Genomic DNA, 6,537 nt, shown 5'->3' with positions numbered 1-6,537 from the left:
AGTACAGAGAAGAAAGCTCTATTCAGCCCTGAAGTTTAGGACAGGGAAAGAAAATGCTGTTTTCAATGCAGCTCATTCATTGCAGATATAACTGAGTAAATACTGACTGCTGGGCATTCTGTCATTCTCTCTATAAATAAGTAGGACATTTGGCCATCATCCCTTCGCTGTGTTTATTAAAAGAACTTGTGCAGTATGTGGGTAGGTGGGAGAAGGTTCGACTATATTTTTTAAGCAATGTATTTGGAAAGACTGAATTCAATTAACTGATTTTAAATGTAGGCAATTTCAGAGAAAGAAAAATGTGACTGAAACTTACAAGTAGATCTTGTATGAAACGCTCTGAACTTATCACACCCCTACTCTGCATTTAAATCCTCATGTGTTAAGGATAGAAAAGAGAATACGGAAGCTTGATTAATATTCAGGTTAATGTAGTTTACCAAAGAGCCATGTAATAGTCTTTATTTTAGAAAATTATTAGTAAAATACTCTTCCCTTTAACCTTTATCCCACCTTAACAGTGATATATTAGTTTAAAAAGATAACCTTAAGTTGAAGGATAGAGTTCAATAAATCAAGTCCAAAAAGTACAAGTAACCTTTTTAATCTTAAAATATTTTCTCCTAAGATAAACCCTTAAAGCCTTCATGCTTTTCCAAAGCCTTCAGCTGCTTGAGTGTTGCCTAAGTGCTTAATTTGTTGCTAACTCTGGATGAGAAGCTGGGGAAGCGTGAAAAGGGGAAGAGGAGTGAAGGCACGTTTGCCAACAAAGGAGGACATTATGGTTTACAGAGACAAAGCATATACCTGTATATGACAGTACAATACCTTTAGACTCTCTAAAACTGTCTGCAAAATTCTAAAAAGCTAAAGTGAGCAAAAACGAGGGCTCAAGAATAACTTAGTTGAACAACGATGACCCTCGGCAGGGTCAGAATTTGTGGACTGCTAATTACCTAGTGGGTAAGTCGGTTTTGGCAGAGAAGTTGGTAGCAGGGAGTGTTAAAAGAATTTTCTGAGGATCTCCATCGAAATATCCCTCTCTCCATCAAAACTTCATTTCAATAAATTCCAGGGGCACTCCAATACATGAATATACTTCGCTTGGTCATCTGAATAGCCACACCCCTCCCCCAACTGTGTGCCACTAGCTAGGTTAGGATAGCCACATTTTACACCAACTAATGTGAGAAGAGTTTGAAAGACTAACTTCTTTCTCTACCCTCTCCATAATGCCAAGGATGAGGTACAGCTACCCTATATAAAGTGAAGGAGCAATAATGTTGCCTGAAAAATACTCTCAGTATAATGTGTCTTATCCCCTATTTCTCTCCACTATATCACGGCTCCCAGTCAAATAAAATGAAATCACTAACTTCACTGTGAGTATATATAAATATTCACATATAATTATGCACAGCAACTCTCAGAAATGAGCCATGTGTCTGAATTCTCAACAGCTTTTTCAGAGTCTCCAAGTCTAAGTCTTGGTTTAAACATTAAAAACAAGATTTTCCAGCAACACTCTGGACATGTTTACACGTACACATATGCAGACAAACACAGAGCATGTGCAACTAAGACTAACGAATTTAGCACAACAAATGCCACTCAGCCACTTAACCTATTAACTATTTTCAAAGGTCTTTAAAAAATCACCTCTTTTGTTTAATGTTCCTACTAGCTTAAACCAAAATATCTTCAATATCATTGATGTCATCTATCAATTATCAAAATCTCTGTTTTTCAAAAAGACTCAACCATATCATGTGTCTTCAAATTTTTGTTGTTTTTACAGCTAGAGAAATAAATATAAGGAAATGAATATCAAACAGATCATTTAAATACTATTTAAAATAGTGTTTCTCAACACAATCAAACCCAATGCATCCTTTTTGAAATACAGTTTGACATATTTTTAACACACTGACATAAAAGCCAGAGATAAAATCTGTCTATACATATAAACACACACACACACACACGCTACACACACACACACACACACACACACCCTCACCTTGCACGGTAGTGTGGGATCATAAAAATAATGGTGCAAAGCTGAAAGTGTGCAAATTTTCTATTTAATAATGGAAAAATTATTGTTCCATAACCTTTAAAATGTTTTCATCAAAACATTAAAAACCTTCTTATTGTTGGTTTCAAATGTATAAAGAAATCAAAAAATAGTAAATTTATAGCGTTAGAAACAGAATTAAATTTTTTTACTTTTGTGTAAAAGAAGTTAGTCTGAGTAGTTTGAACAGTGCTTGCCTTTCTCAGTGTATAACTCAGTATACAGAGTGAACACCTTTTTCTATGTCTTGTAAAACTGTCACACACACTCTTTTCTAAGTTAGAATCAATTTCCAATATTTTATCCTTTTATCTCCAAAAATTCCTGTAACGTGAAGTTTCTTGCCAACATAATTTTCTTTGGGACATCTCATCCGTTTCATTGAAACCACTTTTCTTGTTGATGCCGGTAAGCTCACCTTCACCAGGTTCCTCGGGCTATGTACCTAGAGACTCCATCCCTGTGAGCTCTCTCTTCTATAACTCTCTTTACGTTTGCACTCCCAGCATCACCACTTTTCATTTCTTTGCTGCACTTTCACCTTTGCTGATCAACTCTCTCTTCCAATTATCCTTTTTTCGTAGAACGACATGGGGTTTATCATGACAAACAAGGAAGCAACACAACTACACACTTTGCTGCCTGTGCATTACCTGAATGATGGATGCGCAGTGACCAATCACCAAATGATTTTGAAAGAAGCGATGTGACTGGTAATTGATTGTGATGCATATGGGTTATTTACAAGGTGAACTGTGAACTAGAAAACCAGCAGTGAAGTTTGTACTTCATGGAATTATACAGTTAATATACTGTGGTAACTGAAATATGAACCATGTTGCTGGGAGACCAGTATTATTGAATCAAATCATGGTAACTCGAATGCATGTATCTCAGAACTATAAAATCAAGGATCACCTGCATGTGTGTGTATGATGAGTAAAATTATAACATAAAGAAAAAATAGGGGAAGAAATTTATACTAAAATGATATGTGATTTAATATCAAATATTTAGGTACAACTACATGAGAAAATATTCATTGATTTGACATGTAGTCAGATGCTTACATCGATATATAATTATATGAATTCAACAGCTACAAATGTTGACTTGAGACCCAAATGCCTCTTATACTGTTAACACTGGCAAGGTGGCTTTCTATAAAGGTAAAGAACTCTTGAGAAGATTCCAAACTCTTGAGACGATTTAGACAACAGCCACATTCATGGAAAAGTTTGGCTGGTATATATTAAACCAGGTAAAAATATGTTTTATACACAAAATAGAATTAAACTGTGGGCGGAGATATTTATAAACAGATTTTCATGCATCAGAAAATTTAATAAGCTATTTCTATGAGAAGCATAGGACAATTCACTGTGCAAGACTGCCTCATACTTTGCAAGTCACCAAGCATCCACAAAATATTGGGAGAAAAAAAATACTTCAGATTTGACAAACTGTCCCTTGGGGAGGTATTGCCTACATTGAGAACTCTGATCTAGGTTCCTGAACCATCTGCGAACAGAGAGAAAAATATGCCCAAGCTTTCAAGTAATACAGAAATCCTAGCCTCTAGATACAAATAAGACCTAAATAAATCTGTGGAGGAATATGGCATTAATCATAAATTAATAAATAAGGCAAAAAAGTCTATTCCCACCTCTCCATAATTACATAAAAACTGTAAAAAGCATGTGATCTCTGAAGTCTGTATACAAGCTTTATTAGATGCCTGCTTTTAAGTTTAATATAGTCTCTGCAAATGTCATTTGAAAAGACAGCTATATATACCCCGCAAATAGTCCTAATATCACAGGTTAAAAACAGACAAATGATGGTGATCTTATCTTCGGTACTGTTAACCAGTCACCACCTAAGCACTTTATGTATTTAAATTGTTTACTTCCCACAACAGCCCTATGAAGGATATGTATTCTATAATTATTCCCATTTTACAGATGAGGAAACTGAGGCACATATGGCTAATGAGTAAGTGATGGTGGCAAGTTATGAGGTCAGGAAGTCCACGGTGCTACCTGGACTGCATCACTTCCTCTCCCCGCCCCATCCAAGAAGGCTCCTTACTCTTGAACTCAGTTAACAGCAGCATCGTCCACTCAGACACCTTAACTAGAAATCCAAGTCACCCCTCTCTCCCTCACCTCCATTAACAACCTTGCACCCAATCCTGACAGTTAGCCCTCGGCAATGGTGGATAAGCCAGGCCTCTGCCCTGCTTGGTCCTGCACCTGGCTCAACTCAGACCCAGGACCAGGCTGTGAGATCTCATGGAAGAGCAAAGGTTTGAGGGCAGGGCAGAACTGGACCCCTCTCGCTGTATGCTAGTGAGAGAAGAAAATAAACTACCACCATGATTTTAACCGATGAAATTACTGCTTGAGCCTTGACTTTTCTGCTCCTTCCCATACTGTTTTAGTACTTTTAACACTGTTTTCTAATAAAATAAAAATAGCTAATGTTTAACTGGGCACTCTCTCTGCACCAAATACCATTCTCAGCAACTGACCTATATCTACCCACTTTGTCCCCATACAAACCCCTGAGGAAGCACCAGCACTGCCCCACATTAGAGATGAAGAGGTTGAGTCTCATTCCTAAGGTCACACAGTTCGGAAAGGCTGTTGCTGGGATCCTGACTCAGGCAACCTGTCTCTGGAAACTCAGGTTTTAACCATGGCTCATTATTAAAATGCAATGAATGCCTCAAGGTATTACTGATACTACCAAAAGCCTTGCTAATTATTTGTTACCAAGTGCTATTAACACAAATAAGCTATATCAATACTGCAAATAAAGCTGGGCTTGAACTAGAGAAGTGCTCTCAGCCAAAGGCTTAATAATTTCTTTAATAAACATGAAAGAGAACATTAAGTTAAGCCAATCAATCAGGCATATTTGATCATTTTATTCCCCTGTAATTAGGAGGAGCATATAATTCATTTTCAAAACCTGGGTACTTCTGAGACCAAAAGTGTCACTTACTGACCTGGTAAAACTGCTGTAAACTGGGACAGTGTGGGCAAACCGGGATATACGGCCCCCACGCCTATAGCACATAATAAAAGCTCATGTCTACATTAAGACTGTGCTATCCAGTTAAACAAGCAGCTTAGGACAAGGAAAAAGAACTCAAGGAATCCAGCCATTACATCTATCATCGATGAGAAGCTCCACTGTGAAGCTCCTTCCATCCAGCTTCCTAACACAAACTGTGAGGCCTGGATGCTGGATTAGCAGCTATTCAACACCAGTCACTAACGGATGCTTCCTGGGGGTGTGGATAATGGTTTCTAGGACAGTGTTAGTTGCTGATGGCTTTGTTCAATGCCACTAGAAAGAACCCAGCAAACTGAATACTTTTGTCTGCTTTTGCTTTCTGAAGGAATACATAATTTACATTCTAATTTAAATTCTTTTCTCTCTTCCACAACAAAACCATCACGATTTATTTTTAACATTATTAACTACCAAGTACCAGATTTATGATTGTTATGATTTCAACACATTTTAGGGAAGGAGGCTGCATTTGCACTTCCAGGGTCCAGGCCCCCATGCAGACAACAAACAGGTTGGTCAGGAGGCAGAGCCAAGGGCACTGGTGTCAGCTACCTACAATAAATGCCACTTAAAGGAAGTCTGTGATGCTCCTAAAAGAGACTGATAAGGCCCCATCATGTTTGAGTGGAATATGGGTTCTGATTTGGCCTTCCTGTCATGATTAAGTCACACAAGTGTAACCACATGTCCTCATTCAACCCACCTTGTGGTCCCTGCAAATCAGAAAAGAGCAACAAGCACAGCTGCTCTTTGAGGACTGAAGACAGGAACTTGGTCTCATTCATTCTTCGTTCTGATCACGCCAAACAACTGATCCATACACAAGAGCATAAGAATCACTGCTGAGCTCAGATTAATTAAAGATACATGAAGTTCTCTACAGCATTAATTGCTTAAAACCACAAAGAATTTCTCAGTCAGACTGCCAAGGAAAATATGTTGCCAAGGATAATAACCACACAACCCTACATGATCGGGAAGTACAAACGAGTGTGCTTAGTAAATATCAGTTTGCTGAACAAAGATTGATTCTACATACTTGCAAGTGTGGCTTACTCTTTAAGTTTAAAAAAAGCTGCATGAGATCACCACCAGCATTTCCTTTGACTTTAGTTAACCTCAGTGAAGTTCTCTCAAGTCTCAACACCACAAAACCTTCCCCAAACTTGCTAGCGTATGCTCCTCCCACACATCACCACAGCATGAAGTAGTATCTGTTTACCAGAACGACTCTGGGAAAGTTTATCTAATAAAAATGAAGTAATTCTCTACATTCCTAAGTTTCATTCCAGCTCAAACTTCTCTCAATCACTTCTCAAGTTTCATTTTCCTAACTTGTTCTAACGATTTACTAAAGAGCCGAGCAGTTAGGG

General features: G+C 37.9%; 1 protein-coding gene across 1 annotated transcript in view; it reads right to left on the bottom strand.

Annotated features, from left to right (window-relative positions):
• MED12L (mediator complex subunit 12L) overlaps window positions 1-6,537 on the bottom strand; it is a 315,454-nt gene that overhangs the window by 129,371 nt on the left and 179,546 nt on the right.

This window comes from Pteropus medius, unplaced genomic scaffold (assembly GCF_902729225.1).
Source record: "Pteropus medius unplaced genomic scaffold, Ma_sr-lr_union100, whole genome shotgun sequence".
NCBI lineage: Eukaryota > Metazoa > Chordata > Mammalia > Chiroptera > Pteropodidae > Pteropus > Pteropus medius.
The sequence above is the reverse complement of the archived record's forward strand: the minus strand, read 5'-3'. Positions and strand labels throughout refer to the sequence as shown.